This window comes from Mustela lutreola, chromosome 1 (assembly GCF_030435805.1).
Source record: "Mustela lutreola isolate mMusLut2 chromosome 1, mMusLut2.pri, whole genome shotgun sequence".
Taxonomy (NCBI): domain Eukaryota; kingdom Metazoa; phylum Chordata; class Mammalia; order Carnivora; family Mustelidae; genus Mustela; species Mustela lutreola.
Window position 1 is genome coordinate 224,662,846 of NC_081290.1, and position 16,718 is coordinate 224,679,563.

Genomic DNA, 16,718 nt, shown 5'->3' on the forward strand with positions numbered 1-16,718 from the left:
TCCAAACAAACATCTTTATCCCCATTTTACAGACAAGGGAATTAAGTCTTGAGAGGATAAGTAACTTTGCAAGATCACACAGCTATCCCATAAATGACAAAGTCAGAATTTGAATTTAGTTTTGTCTGTCTCCAAAGCCTGTGATCTTAACTGCTTATTAATTCACTGACTGTATATTGACCTGCAACTCTGAGAATTTTTCTAGGAGCTAGGGGTAAAGAATTAAACAAGACATATATGGAACTTATATATTTCATGTAACAGTAACCCATGCTGGCTGTTTACAGATAGAAAATGTCCAAGTACTAAATTATATAGGAAAAGTGTCATTGATGTCAGGGATATAAACTATAAACTCAACAGCTAATTAACTTCTGAAATAAAATGACTTGGGATAGGCCAACCTATAAGCTCTACTTCTTCCCTAGAATTGATCCAATAAGGGAGGTAAATGCAGGACTGAGTTACTGCTGCCTTAGACCTGTATATTGTAGCTCCAAGTAGTTTTGAAAACTTTAACAGAGTTGTTACTACCACAAAGGAATGAAAAGGACATCATAGGGGGTGTCTGGGTGGCTCAGTGGGTTAAGCCTCTGTGTTTGGCTCAGGTCCTGATCTCAGGGTCCTGGGATCAAGCCCCACATCAGGCTCTCTGCTCAATAGGGAGCCTGCTTCCGCCTCTCTCTCCCTCTCTGCCTGTATCTCTGCCTACTTGTATCTCTGTCTTTTAACTAAATAAATAAAATCTTTTTTAAAAGGGTGTGGCACTTGGGTGGCTCAGAGGGCTAAGCCTCTGCCTTTGGCTAAGGTTATGATCTCAAGGTCCTGGGATAGAGCCCTACATTGGGCTCTCTGCTCAGTAAAAAGCCTGTTCCCCCCTCTCTGCCTGCTGCTCTGCCTATTTGTGATCTCGCTCTTTCTGTCAAATAAATAAATAAAATCTTTAAAAAAAAAAAAAAGGACATCATGGTCCACCTAAGTATATCCTTCTGAGGAACAAAAGCTAATTTAGTAGTAGTGGCTACTTCAAAATAACAAATTTTACATACAGCTAAGTTGAATATGAATCATACAGAATTTCATTCAGTTTATTGTTTATCATCAACTTGACTGGGTGTCCCATGGATGGTCTTGGGTGCCCATTCACAGTCTTGGAGTGGGAAGAGAAAGATTTATGGATTTGAAAGAAGCTTCAGGGTAAAGGTTGCCAGATGAATGTAGGACACTGAGTTACATTTGAATTTAGGTAAGCAATAGAAACATTTCTAGTCTATCTCAAATATTGCATAATTTTACTAAAAATAGTTTGTTTTTTCAGCTGAAGTTTTAATTTATCTGGGTGACTTTTATTTTTGTTTGCCAAATCTGGAAACCCTACTTCAGAGTCCTTTTGCTTGGCATCACCAACTTTGCTTTGCAGAACTGGGACAGACTCTGCCCTCTGGGGGCATATTTATTATTGCTCCTATGCATAAATGTTTACTGAGGGCCTACTGTGTTTCTGACAAGATTAGAGATGGATGTATATATTGATGATTATAATGCAAAGTGGAAAATATTTGCAAGTTAGGAAGTGAGTCGAACAGTAAAAATGACAACAAAATGGCCAATATTTATAAAAGTGTTTTCTCTATGCAAATACTGCATTGAACACTTAGATGCATTCTCTAATGCATCTAGATCTTCATGCCGACCCTCTGAAATAGGTACAGTTAATAAATGAAGGAACTGAGCCATAAGAGTTGTTAAGAAACTTTTACCACTGCACATGGGTGATACGTGGCAGAGTCAGGACAAGGGTCTTAGTCAGCTTAATACTAGATAGAGCCTGAGCCTTAGTCAGCTTGATGGTAGAGAGAGCCTGAGCCTGAGCTCATACATGTCCACTAAAATGGCACTGGGTAAATACATTTGGCCAAGAGAAGCTTGTTTGTGAAAGTCCCTTGAATTACACTTGGTAGTGCAACTAGGAAATAAGCAGATGAACAAAATGGATGGTGGAAGTGAGAAGAGTCTTCTTGAGAAAATGCCATTCTGAAGAATAGGGCAAGAGAGGCAAGAAGTGGGGACAAAAAAAATGATAGAAAACCAGACAATGTTAGGCTTGGCATTCAGCTGTTTAATAAATATTTCCCCATTTCTCCATCTTAACCAAATACTGACAATTCCTATTTACAGAGAACCACAAGTTACAGAGAACCACAACTTAGATTTGAATGAGGAAGATAGAGAGCAAACTTACAAAAACAAACAAACAAACAAAACAAACAAACAAATAAACACAAACAAAAAATACTAGGCTCTCCTCAGTGTGAAGATAATAGCAAATAAAGAAAATAATTACCACACAAAACAGTAATATACAAGTAATCACTAAAGGCCTGGATGGTTCAAAGTTGTTTACATATTTAATTTATATAGTCCTCCCAGAAACCCTATGGATTAGGTATATTTTTTGTCTCATTTTAAAGAGAATAAGTTGTAGAATAGGGAGTTGAATTAATTGGCCCAAGAGTGACCATACCAAAAGTAAATGTCCAGGTTACAGAACACTCTTCCATGTTCTAAATATTCTAGTTTGTCAACTAATTCATGGAAACCTGCTGTGGATAGGAGAGGCTGGGATATCAATGTGCAATGTACAAAAATCCCAATAGTCTGAAATCTGAACACATACCACATCTTTATTACTGAGTGCAGACTCAAGGTAAAAGTCCTGATGGGAACTTCTCTTGGAATTCCCTGCCCTCAGGATTTTCATATTAAGAAGGCACTAGAAGACAAGAAGCCACAAAGGCAGCTGTAAATGAAGCTCTACTTAGAAGAGAGAGTGACTAGAAGATGGGCAAAGGAGTCAGGCCTTGAATAATCAACAAGATACCACGGGCCCATTAGAGGTACTTAGTGAAATATTTCAAGCACAGAGTTGGGTGGGAAGACAATCATGTTTGGGTATATGTTCAAGGAAACTGTGTGAGAGCATGAGAATGATAAAAATAAAATGTAAGGACTGAGGATGTAACGGATGATTTTCACATGCTTTCTATTATTTATTTTGTTAGCACCATAACAATGAGTGAACACTATTATGCCCATTTTATAGATGAAGACTGATGCACCAGGGAGGTTATATACCATGGCCAAGGACACAGAATTAGTAAGTAGAAAATGGTACTTAGTCACTTCTCTTACTACAAAAACATATCTAGTTTCGATTTATCCATTTATCCCACAAATATTTAGCTAATTTCTGTGGAAGCACGTGTATGTTATAAACAAAACAGTCACAGTTCCTCACATTATGGGGCTGTCTCTGATCCACACCATCCCTGTATGTGATCATCGTTTTATTTTTTTATTTTTGTACTTGTGAATACCTTGTTTCATCCAGCATGAATCATATGTGTTCTGGATTAAGGAAAGGTAGGATTGCTGAAGCTCCAGCAAGATAGTATTCATAGCAGAAAACTTAGAGGGAAAAAAAAAAAAGACTTTCATGTGGCTATCAGTCTGATACATTGTACAAATGCTACACTGAAATGCAAATCAATAGTTGCCTGCTGTGCGACTGCCAGAAACAAGCCATTGTCCATGCTTAATTAAAAGGCCAGATTGATGTCTGACACCACTTCAGAATATGACACCTTCAGATGATTACAGGACAGGAGAAGATAGCGAGACAAAGAGAGAAGGCAAAATGGTACCCAGAGTCCTGAAAAGCATTATTGGTCAAAACTGATCCATTCTCTAAATACCTGGGCATTTTGCTACAGCTGTAAACTTACATTTGTAAATCTATAGAATTTGATATTTTTTCTACTTCTAGGGTGTTCAAGAGAAGGAGCAAAACCCAGACTGCAAGAGTAGATGGTGACAAAGCTTTCTTGCATTATTCATTAAAGATGAAGACATTTTTATGATTTAGATCAAAAGGAGGAAGGCTTGAGCCAAAATAAAATCTTCAGAAAAGATTTTAGTTCTCAAAATATTTATGGGATCACAAACTGCTGTTAACCACAAAGGCTTTAGATGACCTTATCACCTTCCCTTGAATTCTGATCTCACCACCCACAGCTTCTCACCTTGCTTAGTTTTCAAAGCCCTCTGGTTTACTCTTTAGTCCCCCAACTGCTGTCTACCACAGGGCCTTTACACTTTCTTTTCTTTCTTCCCTGGATTCTCTTTCTCCAGAGAATTGCCTCCTCAATTATTAATGCCACTCTGAGTGCCTTATTTTTAAAATTGCAGTTAAGATTCCCAGTGCTTCTTAATTTATTTTATTAATTTTACCCATAGTACTTATCAATTTCAAAAATATATTTTATGTATTCTGTTTATAATTTACTATCTGGCTTTCTTAAGAAAACATGAACTCTATATGGACAGTGATTATCTTTCTATTTTCACTAATGAGCCCCACGTGTAACACACCTTACACATTGTAGGCTCTTAATAAGCATTTGCTAAAACAATAACAAAATTTCCTCATATATGATATTCCACAAATATACACCTAGACTACCATAATCCTGCCCAGATCTTAGGTTAATTCTAATCCTCTGCTCTGTTTAAAATGAAATAAGAAGTTGTTTGTAATCTAGTATGGAAAACTGATCTCAACATCAATATCTCGTCTATTAGTGTCCTCTAGGATTAGGTAGGTCTTAGTAAACTCAACATTCTTTAGCATCAGTATGGCTTCTTTGTTTGTTTTTTGAAGATGAAGTCACAAATTGGGGCTCTCTGGCAATAGGGCCATGTTATTTAATGTAAGAATATTTTGCTTATAAAATTAAAAATCAACAAGACAATGTTCAGAAAAACAACTTTACTTTTTCTATTCAAACTCTTCACAATTATTAGGTAAAACCATAAAAAATTTTTTTTAAAAAGCCAAAACTGTGGGGCGCCTGGGTGGCTCAGTGGGTTAAGCCACTGCCTTCGGCTCAGGTCATGATCTCAGAGTCCTGGGATCGAGTCCCGCATCGGGCTCTCTGCTTGGCAGAGAGCCTGCTTCCCTCTCTCTCTCTCTCTCTGGCTGCCTCTCCGTCTACTTGTGATTTCTCTCTGTCAAATTAATAAATAAAATCTTTAAAAAAAAAAAAAAGCCAAAACTGAAATTATCCACTCTTTAGAAATGGAAAGCAATGAGCACACTACATATGCTTTGGATAATAATCAAATAAAAATATATAGACTTAAATGAAATTATTAGAAAGCAAAAAGGGTAAATCATATCTAAGTTCCAAACTCAAGCTATTAAAAAAATTACCAAACACAAAAAATAGAAGTAGATTCAATTAATATATTTTTTAATATTTTATTTATTTATTTATTTATTTAAAATTATTTTTATTAACATCTAATGTATTATTTGCTCCAAGGGTACAGGTCTATGATTCATCAGTCTTACACATTTCACAGCACCCACCATAGCACATAGTCTCTCCAATGTCCATAACCCAACCACCTTCTCCCTACCCCCCACATCCCCCCAAGCAACCCTCAGAAGATTTCATTTATTTATTTGAGAGAGAGAGAGAGAGAGAGCGAGCATGACCAGGGAGGAGAGGGAGAAGCAGTTTCCCTGTGAGAAGGGAACCCAACTCAGGGCTTAATCTCAAGACCCTGCTGTCATGGCCTGAGCTGAAGACAGAGGCTTAACCAACTAACCCACCCAGGTGCCCCATTAATAAAGTAATTTTTAAGGAGTATTTTTAAATAAATGATAAAATAGAGTATCTTTGATAAGTTTAATTATTTTAAAAAATGACAGGACAGGAGAGAGAAAGAGCATGAGAAAGATAATTCAAATACATAAAATTAAGAATAACAAAGGGGGAATGACTATAGCTATGGAGGAAATTTACATATTTTAAAAATTTCAGTGTAGATAAAAATAGATGTGAAAGGATTTTTACTACATTATTATTGATAATACTGAGTAATTAGAAACAACCTTAAATGTCTAATCAGTAAAAGAATAGGTAAATAACTGTTGGTATTTCATATTATGAAATATTACATGAGTTAAAAAGGGAAAATAAATAAACACATACATTTTTATATTAACTGGAAGAAGAAAATAGCAAAATAATGATGTGCTATATGTAAAAATTTTGAGAAAAAAAGAAGCCCCAGCAAGTCAAAGCTATATATTTGTATTGCATATATATTCTCACATAAATTCTTAAAAATCTGTAAAGATATAAGCTAACTGCTAATTTTTATTTTTTCTAAGAAGAATAAAATAATTGGCAAGACTATGAGGTAACCTTTTATTCTCTATATTTTTTGCATTTTCATAATGAAGGAGTATTCAAATATTACTTGTATAATAAAAATATATTATGTACCTTTATCTAAGTGGTGTGTAGTTCTCAAAAGTTGAACTCTGGGGCCAATATATTTTTCAGGTAGCCAAATGCAGATTCATATCAACATGTTTTTTCTAGATAACTTCTTTCTTTGTGAGTTTCAGATGTCCTAATCACTGTTCAATCTACCATGTTGTTAAACAAACAAGCAATGTTAAAACTTTACTATTACAATAATTGACTATGATGGTGATTATCCTATCTACAAGAGTTTTGCAGATAGCCCTCTTAAGTGGTTTTAAGTCCATGTGGAATAAAATAAAACTTTTGGCTGGAGGAGAAATATGATTACATTTAGACTTTACGAGCTGATCTGTTGTTAGAGCAGAGGGTAGATTGTGGTAGAAGAGACTGGAAGTAGAGGGACTAGTTAGGACAGTGAATGTCCCTTGAGTATGCCTCAGAAAAACTAGGCTAAAGATAAAGTATTAATTATTGAGACTCCTGTCAGGAATTAGAATTTCTAAGAGGGACCAGCAATGATCTATGTATGTGTGTATGCACATGCATATGTAATATGTAATTTTAAGGTACCCAGGAAATTCTGGTGATCAGTCAAGTATGAGTATCCCTGAGCAAGGACAGTACTTACAGCAATCCAAGTACTCTTTGGAATGCTCAGGAAAGAAAGAAAGCAGTAACAGAATGGTACATGGGTAATGGAGAGAAATTCCATTAGGATAATCTTTTTATAAAAAATCTTTTTATATAAAATCTTTTTATAAAAAAGATTTTCTGTGTTTAATTTTCAGAAAATCATACAGATTTAGATGGTAACTTTACCAACTCATGTTGTTTCCCTGTACACATTTCCAGTCATCATTTCTGGAATGGGAGTTTTCATCTTAGTCCAGATTTATTTAGAAAGTCAGACTTTTTTCTCTTTGTCTTTCTCTTTCATTCTGAAAGACTGGTTGGGCCGAAGAAGAAAGGGGAGTGATAGAGAAAGGATCTTTAGCAAAATAAAGCATCATATGAATGAATAAAGTGTCCTGCTTGTCTACTTCCTATTTACTTGCTCTTGTCTTTTGTTTATAATCTCAACAATTCTACACTAAAAGGTTTAGCGTGATCTCTCTGAACTTTGCCCATCCTCCTCATAGGCCAACCTTCCCCTTCCTTGCTTGATGCTGCCACAGAGACTGTTAGCTTCTGGCCTGAGAGCCTTTGCCGTTATTCCCCGGTATAAGACAGTCTCCCCACTGCTATCAAAGTTGGCTTCTTCTCAGCTATAGATCTCAGTTTAGGTGTCACACCTCAGAAAGACTGTTCTTGACTTTCGTATGGAACAGAATCTTACCGATTTGTCTTTCGTCACACTGGTCATTTCCTTCTTAGTTCTCAGTGCAGTTTGTGATGTGTTTATTGACTGACTTATTTTCAGTCCTCTGCACTAGGTTTGGGGGCCAACATGGCAGGGGCTGTGCCTCCTTGTCCATTGGGTATAGCCAACCCCCATCAAAGTAACTGACAGACACTAGTATTCAAATAATATTTGTTGGAGAAGTGAAATTTAAAGGAAAGAAAAAAGAAAAAAAACACAAACATAGACAGCTGAAATCAGGAACCCAGAATTCAGAGCCTACATTAGCATATATGTTAGTTTCGGAAGGCAAAATATACATATTCGTATATGTGCTAATCATGAAATGAAGGAATTTGGGGTCCAGTCTCCATCAGTGAGGTTATCCATTCCTGTTCTGGCAGTGTCAGAGTTTGCTGCAAGATCATTTGTCAAGATCTTTCCCTCTTTCTTAAACTAATGACCTTGTCATCCCCCCGAGGTGGCTGAGGCCCTGCATAGAGGTATACAGAGGTTTCCACTGGCAACTACTTGCGAAACTGAATATACTTAGCTACCTTATCAAGCCCTAGAATTGTTTGATTTCCTACAGGAAATGTTTACCTTTGAAAACTCCAGTGGGGAAATAGCTTTTTCACCTCTGCTCAGGAGAATGAGTTTAACGTTGTCAGAAGATGAGATTCTTCCCCCAGAGGAGGTGCTGAGCATCTAATGAGTTTAGGAACAAATCAGAAAAACAGCAGGCGGTAGATTCCAGCCCCCACCCGCACCCTGATTCCATAAGAAAATTCTGTTTTAGATATTTGCATGAGTGAACTACCCATTTACACTGATTTTTTTCTATGTGCTATGTTAGATATGTATAACTCCAATATGGAAATACATCTAGCCACATTATGCATTGTGAAAGGTGTGTGATTTTGCTCCTTGGGGCGCATTCTATTTAAATAACTCACTAACGCATTAACAGCCAGGATTGTACTTGTATCTCTTTCATCTCTAATATGAGCCCTTCTCTGTCACTATAATCCCAAGCAGTTTATACCCGCACAGAAATACACACCCATACACACCTTCCCCGCAGGTATTCATATATCCACTGAAACAGGGACTGCCCAAAGGTTATTCTTAACAACTGCTTCTATGACCTCAGATTAAATTTGTTTATCAGTTACTACTTCCTCTTTCTCTTATTAAGATTTCCTCTAATCTACAACTTTTATCTGAAATTAAGCATCTGACATTGGCCCTTTGGCCATCACTTTTGTAATTGCTCACCCTGGCATTTGATCCTCAATTCTCCTTAACAGATTGCCACTTGTCTCCTTCCCTAGTTTCACTGCAGTCCTCGCTGCTTGTGGTAGACTTCCCTGCCCTAATTCTGCCCTCTGAGAGCCAGATCTCAGTAGTGGACCTTTACTAATGGTTTAACTCTACAGGTTGAAAGGAATAAGTGGATTGGAAACATAAATTGGTTTAAGCATTAATTATGTACATTTAGAAAGAATTCATATAAGCCAAATGGAAATTAGGTAAGGAAACTTTTGCCAGCAAAATGTTACCTCCCTGCAGCCACATGGTTTCACAGCAGGAGACGGGAGAAAAAAATTGAGCGAATGAGAGAGAATTCTGTATATTGTACTCTGTTTAAAGACATTCTACCTATTTTATTATTCAACATATTTTATCTTTGTTTTGATTGCAAGAGGGACATAGGATAGTGTTGCACATATATCACAAAAAGCTCATAAATATGTTAAAGTATGTCATTTCTCATAACTAATGACAGTCAAGCACTCTGGTCAAATCATTCTTATGCATTTCCAAGATTATTACAATAGCCTCCTTACTTGTGTCCCTACTTCTGCCCTGACCACCCACCTCTTCAGTAGCAAAATAATTTTGTTAAAATCAGATCATATCACTCCTGTATCCAACCAATCAAACAAAATACGAACAAACAAACAAACAAAAAGCTTCCAAAGTTCATTTCTCTATGATTTGGCCCCCAATTTAATCTCTAAGTTCAACTCTTGCTAGTAACCTCTCTCACTTTTTTCTACAGCGTCCACATTGACTTGCTTACTGATTCTTATGCTAACCAGACACAGAGATGCCTTAGATTCATTGCAGTGGTCGCTGTTACTATTCCTAGAAATCTCTTTCTCCAATTATTTACATATTAGTTCCCTCAATTCCTCCCTGTTTTTACTCAAAAATCAACTTCTTCTAACTTCTGCTTTTAGAAATTATGGAGTGCCTGGGATCAGATTTATTCTCCTACAATTAATAGATAGAAAACCAGAACAAATATGTTTTTCTTAAGAACAAAACAAAACAAAAAACCCACAAATGTTTCAGATATAATCAGCACATAAAGACTGTGATCCCTGAGAGAAAGGAAACAAAACAAAACAAAACAAAACAAAAATGAGCTATACAGTTTCCTTGGCATTCTGCCAAAGGCATTTTGTATACTCAGGTATAAGGACTGGAATCTTAGACATAGCAGAGTGGTCTAGATAAGTTGAGGAGACTGAGATCAGAAGTTGGAGAGACTAAGCAATAGCAATAGCAATTTGAGGGTAGAGTGCCAGCAAGAAGGGAAGTGTCCAAAGAAATCTAGTTAGGAGTTTCTTGACTCTGGCTGAACAGTACAAAGAGCATTATACATATATAGGATTACTACACATAATAAATATTAGTAACATATTATTAACATACATTGGATAAAACTCCATGAGAATGGCAAAGAAAAACCATGGAGTTATAAACTGAACAAGGCTGGCAGGCATTCTTGTTCTAACAAGACAGAAGAAATTCCTTGCTAAATGCCTGGAAGATTAAGTAGAGACACCAAAGGGTCATATCCTAATAGTATTGCTAAACTTGTCATCAATTAAAGGCTACTCTAAACCTGCCATAACAAGCCTGAAAAATTAAGCTGATTCTCAAGTAAGTTAGCCCCTACAAGAACAAAGTATAACATTATTTTTTTTATTTTTTTATAACATTATTTTTAAAAACATAACATAATTAAGCATGTGAAAATGTTTACCTTTCATCAAAGAATTACCAGACATGTAAAGAAACAGGAAAATTCAATCTATAATCAAGAGAAATATTAGTCTCTAAAAGAGATTCAGAAAGGATATATATGACGGTTAATACAAAATAATGTTAAAATAATAGCTATTGTAATATGCACAAGAATTTAAAGAAAAATGTGTATATAATAAGGAAAGAAATGAAAGATGTGAAATAGACCCCCAAAATGGAACTTTTGGTTGTAGACATATATTTAAAGGAAAAAAAAAAAAAAGAAAAAAGAAAAACCACTGCTGGGATTAATATTAAATTAAACACTACAGAAGAAAAATCAGTGAACTTGAAGGCATAGGATTGGAAACTATTCAGATTTAATCATACATAGAAAAAAGACTGAAAAAAAAAAAAACCTGAGCCTCAGTAGTCTGTGAGATCAAATAATCTAACATTAGACTTCTGGAAGAAAAGTAAGGGCTTAGGACTGAATAATACTTTAAGAAACCATGCCTGAAATATTTTCCATATTTGAAGAAAACTATAAACCCATGGATACAAAAAACTAAAGTTACCATAAGTAGGATAATCATAAAGATGACTAGACCAGGACATTTAATAGTCAAATTGTTCAAAGCGAAAGACAAGGAAAAGCAAACAAACTACCCAGAGAAAAAATACACATTATGAAGATAGAAAGAAAAATAAATAATACTGACATTTCCTGAAACTATGCAATGGGACATCTTTACAACAGTTAAAGAAAATAAAATCAACTTAGAATTCTATATATGGTGACATCCTCTAAAAATAAAAGCAAAAATAGGGGTGCCTGGGTGGCTCAGTGGGTTAAGCCTCTGTCTTCGGCTCAGGTCATGATCTCAGGGTCCTGGGATTGAGCACTGCATTGGACTCTCTGCTCAGCAGGGAACCTGCTTCCCCCTCTCCCTCTCTGCCTGCCTCTCTGACTACTGGTGATCTCTTTCTCTCTGTCAAAATAAATACATTAAAATAAAATAAAAATAAAAGCAAAAGTAAACTTTTTTCTTGGAAAAAAACGGTTGAAAGAATTTATCATCAACACTACAAGCAGTGTTTTTTGTTTTTTTTTGTTTTATTTATTTTTTTTTTTTTGACAGAGAGAGACACAGTGAGAGAAGGAACACAAGGAGGTGGAGCAGCGGAGGGAGAGGGAGAAGCAGGCTTCCCACAGAGCAGGGAGCTCAATGCAGGGCTTGATCCCAGGACCCTGGGATTATGACCAGAGCGGAAGACAGATGCTTAATGACTGAGCCACTCAGGCGCCCCACACTACAAGCAATGTTAAAGAAAATTTTCAGCCAGAGGAAAACGATCTCAAATAGAAGCTAGGAAATGCACAAAGAAGGGAGAATAACAATGATGGTATATGAATTGGTAAATAAAATACAATAGAAGCACACAAGTTGGGAAATGGAGATTAGAAGACTAATATTTTAAGACCCTTCATTATACATGAGGTAATATAATATTATTTAATAATACACTATAGATAATTTAGAGAGATATATTGTAAACTTTATTTTTTAAAGACTTATTTTTTTATTTTAGGGAGAGAAAGAAAGAGTATGGGGGGAGGGACCAGAAGGAGAGGGACAGAGAGAATTTCAAGCAGACTCCCTGCTGAGCACAGAGCCCTACACAGGGCTAAATCTTACAACCCTGAGATCATGACCTGAGCTGAAACCAAGAGTCTGTCACTTAACTTATTGAGCCACCCAGTCACCCCATCCTGCAACCATTTCAAATAATAGCAATGATTTCTACCTAATAAAGCAGTCATGGAAATTAAATCCTATTGGGAAAATGTATATGTTAATCCAAAAGAAAACAAGCAAATGGAAAGGAAAAAGAGCAAAGAACAGATGGGATGTATAGAAATTAGTTACTAAGATGGTTGATTTAAATCCAACCATATGAATAATTACTTTGAACTTAAGTGGTCTAAAGACCCTAAATAAAAGAATTGTTTGACTGAATTAAAAAGAAGGGCCGGGGCACCTGAGGGGCTCAGTTGGTTAGTGGCTAATTTTGACTCAGGTCATGATGCCAGGATCTTGGGATTGAGTCCCCTGTTGGGCTCCCTGATCAGAGGGAAGTTTGTTTCTCCCTCTCTTCTGCCGCCCCGCCCCCTACAACTTATGCTCTCTTGCACATACACACTCTAGCTCTTTCTCAAATAAATAAATAAAATCTTTAAAAATAAAAATAAATAGCATGGCCAAATCAAACACTTATTATAAAAATTTCGCTTTAATTATAAAGGCACAGGTTAAAGCTACTGGATGGACAATGTGATGATTTGGTATTTGTATACATTGTGTTTTTCAGTCATACTTCAGTAGAGCTGAAAAAAAAAACAGAGTAATAGGTTAAACATAATAGAGCACAGTTGAAAAACAATTGAATAATAATACTATTTTATTAAACATTTTGTTTTTAAAGATTTGCTTTAAACATTTTGTAACTAAAAGAATAAGCCCCATCAATATTGTTACTTGATGAAAAATACATAACATGTAAACACTAAATCTGAGAAAGTTGGAGTTTATAGAATGTCTATTTCTTATCAAACAGTAGACTTCAGAAGAAATATTGTGAAGGATGAAAAGAAACTTTTCATAATAATGAAGATGGTGAGTTATCAAAAGGCCATAGCAAAATTCAAAATATATGGAGCAAAAACTGATAGAACTGAAAACTGACATAGATAAATCCATATTTATTGTTGGAAATGTCTATACTTCCTTTCATGGTAATTGAGAAAAACAAGCAAACAAAAAATAAATGTAGAGAAGATTCATGACTACTACCAACTAATTTGACCTAACAATAATTTATTGAACATACTACTCAACAACAAAAGAGTCACAACATTATTTTAAAAGTACACAGAGGGGCACATGGGTGGCTCAGTTGATGAAGTGTCTGATTCTTGGTTTCAGCTCAGGTCATGATCTCATGGGTTGTGGGATCTAGTCCCACTTGGGGCTTTGCAATGAGCTGGGAGTCTCCTTGAAGATTCTCTCCCTCTGCCCCTCCACCTTCTCTCTCTCTCTCATAAATTTAAAAGTCTTTTTAAAAATTAAAAAAAAAAATAAAAGTTCGCACAGTTGATGTATCAAAATAAGCCATATACTGGGTCATGAAAGTTTTAAAAATATATTCTAAAGTACTAAAATTATATATATTTATCTTTGGTTACAACTAAATTAAATTAGCAATCAGTATCACAAATATATCTGTATAGGGGTCCCTGGCTGGCTTATTCAGTTAAGCATCCAACTCTTGATTTCAGCTCAGGTCATGATTCGGATTGTGGGATTGAGCCCCACATGGGGCTCTACATTTAGTGGGGAGTCTGCTTGAGGTTCTCTCTCCCTCTACCCTTCCCCTACTCATGCTCCCTCTCTCTCTCTCTCAAATAAATAAATCTTTTTAAAAAAAGAAATATATATGCATAATTCCAAATATTTGGGAATATACAAAATATGTATAAGTAGTACGTGCATCAGAAAAGAAATCTTGGGGCACCTGGGTGGCTCAGTCCATTAAGTGCCTGATTTTGGCTCAGGTCATGATCCCAGTGTCCTGGGTTTGAGCCCCAATCGGGCTCCCTGCTCAGCAGAAGTCTGCTTCTCCCACTCCCCCTGCTTGTGTTCCCTCTCTCGCTGTGACTCTCTCTGTCAAAATAAATAAAATCTTAAAAAAAAAAAGAAATCTTAAAGAAAAATGGAAATATTTCTTACTAAATGAAAATGAAAAGCCCCACAATATGTCCAAATTTGGTGAGAGACAGTTAAAATACTGCCTAGAGAGTAATATATAATTTTGTTTATACTAATTTAATTTTTAAATCAAAGCATATACATTAAGAAACTAATAGAAAAAGGAAAGAAAATGAAGAAAAGAAGCAACTTAAACCCAAATTCGGCAGAGGAAAGCACACAATAACATTAAGAATAAAAAATAAGTACAATAGGAAGCAACAATGGAGAAATCCAAAGAGGCCAGAAGTTAATTTTTTGAAAAGATGAATAATATTTCTAACCCTTTAGCTGGACTGATCAAGACAAAAGAGAGAGAAAGCACATTGGTCAATGACAAGAAAGAGAGGAAATCTCTATAGAATATAGAATCATTGAAAGGATTTCAAAAAATGCATTATTGGGGCGCCTGGGTGGCTCAGTGGGTTAAAGCCTCTGCCTTCGGCTCAGGTCATGATCCCAGTGTCCTGAGATCGAGCCCCGCATCGGGCTCTCTGCTCAGCAGGGAGCCTGCTTCCTCCTCTCTCTCTGCCTGCTTCTCTGCCTACTTGTGATCTCTGTCTGTTAAATAAATAAAATCTTAAAAAAAAATGCATTATTAATAGTTTCTCATACTACATACTTCTAACTACATAGAAGAGAAGGACAAATTCCTTAGAAAATACAAGATACCAAAATTGTTTTAAGGAGAAATATGAAAAACTGAAAAACCTATTAAAGGCATTGAACTTATGAGTAAATACTTTCTCATGAAGGAAACTGTAGACCCAGATGGCTGCATCAGTGTCCTCTAGCATACATTTCAGAAAGAAGCAATAACAGTACTGCCAACTCTCTTGCAGAGGCCAGAAGGAACACGTGCCACTTAATTTTATGAATTGAGAATTATCTTAACACCAAAACTAGACAAAGACAGTGTACAAAAATAAAACTACATGCCAAAATCCTCATTAATGTATACTTAAAAAATCCTTAACAAAATATTAGCAAACTAACCTGAGAAACCTAAAAATATGAGATAACATATCATGGCTAAGTGGAGTTTATCTCATGAATGTAATTTTGGTTGAACGTCTGAAAATCATTCATTGTAATTCATAACAAAATAAGAGAAATGTGCTCATTTTAATTGATGTAGAAGAATAATTTCATAATATTTGGCTGCTATTTATTATAAAAGCCATCTTAATATGATAAAGGACACCTATGAAAAGTCTACATCTAACATCATACTTACTGCAAGGGTGAATGGTTTCCCTTAAAATCAGGAACAAAGACTGACCATTTATATTCTACTTTGTACTGGAGGTTCTAACCAGTGCAATAAAATTAAAATAAAAAGCACAGAGATCGGTTGTTCAGTAATGAAGAAATAAAATGCTGTTTATTTGCAGATAACATGAGCATGTTCATAGAAAATTCTAGGTGATATACAAAGAAATCTACTTTAAATGATGAGTGAAATATGCAAGATCTGAGGAAACAAAATCAATATATAAAATTCAATTTTATTTCCATGTAATGTCAATTAATAACTAGAAAACACATTTCCTATCTAAATCCCAATAGAAAAATTTTGTCGGGGTACCTGGGTGACTCAGTCCTTAAGCATCTGCCTTCAGTTTAGGTCTTGATCCCAGAGTTCTGGGATCAAGCCCTGCATTGGAATCCCTGCTCTGCAGGAAGCCTGCTTCTCCCTCTCCCACTCCCCTGCTTGTGTTCCCTCTCTCACTGTCTCTCTCTCTGTCAAATAAATAATAAATAATAAAGTCTTTAACAAAGGAAAAAGTAAATATTTGGAGAAAAAGACAAAATCATTCTAAAATATTGTGGAAAGACAAAAAAAAAAGTAAGGTAGAAGAAGTTAGAGAGCTTACGTTACCCAATTTCAAGTTATTCTAAGTCACTATCAAGGCAATGTGGTATCTCTCCTTATTTCAGGAGAGATAGGTTAACTGATGGAAAAGAATAAAGAGTCCACAGAAAGACAACACAAATGGTCAACTGATTTTTGTTTTTTTTTACTTTTCCAGAGCAATGCAATGGGGAAATGTTGGTCTTTTCAACAAATGATACTAGAACAACCAAATTTCCCTATAGGAAAAAAATGCATCTTAACCCTTAGATTATATCACACAATAATTACATCTAATAGGATTGTAGGCCTAAATATAAATGCTAATATATTAT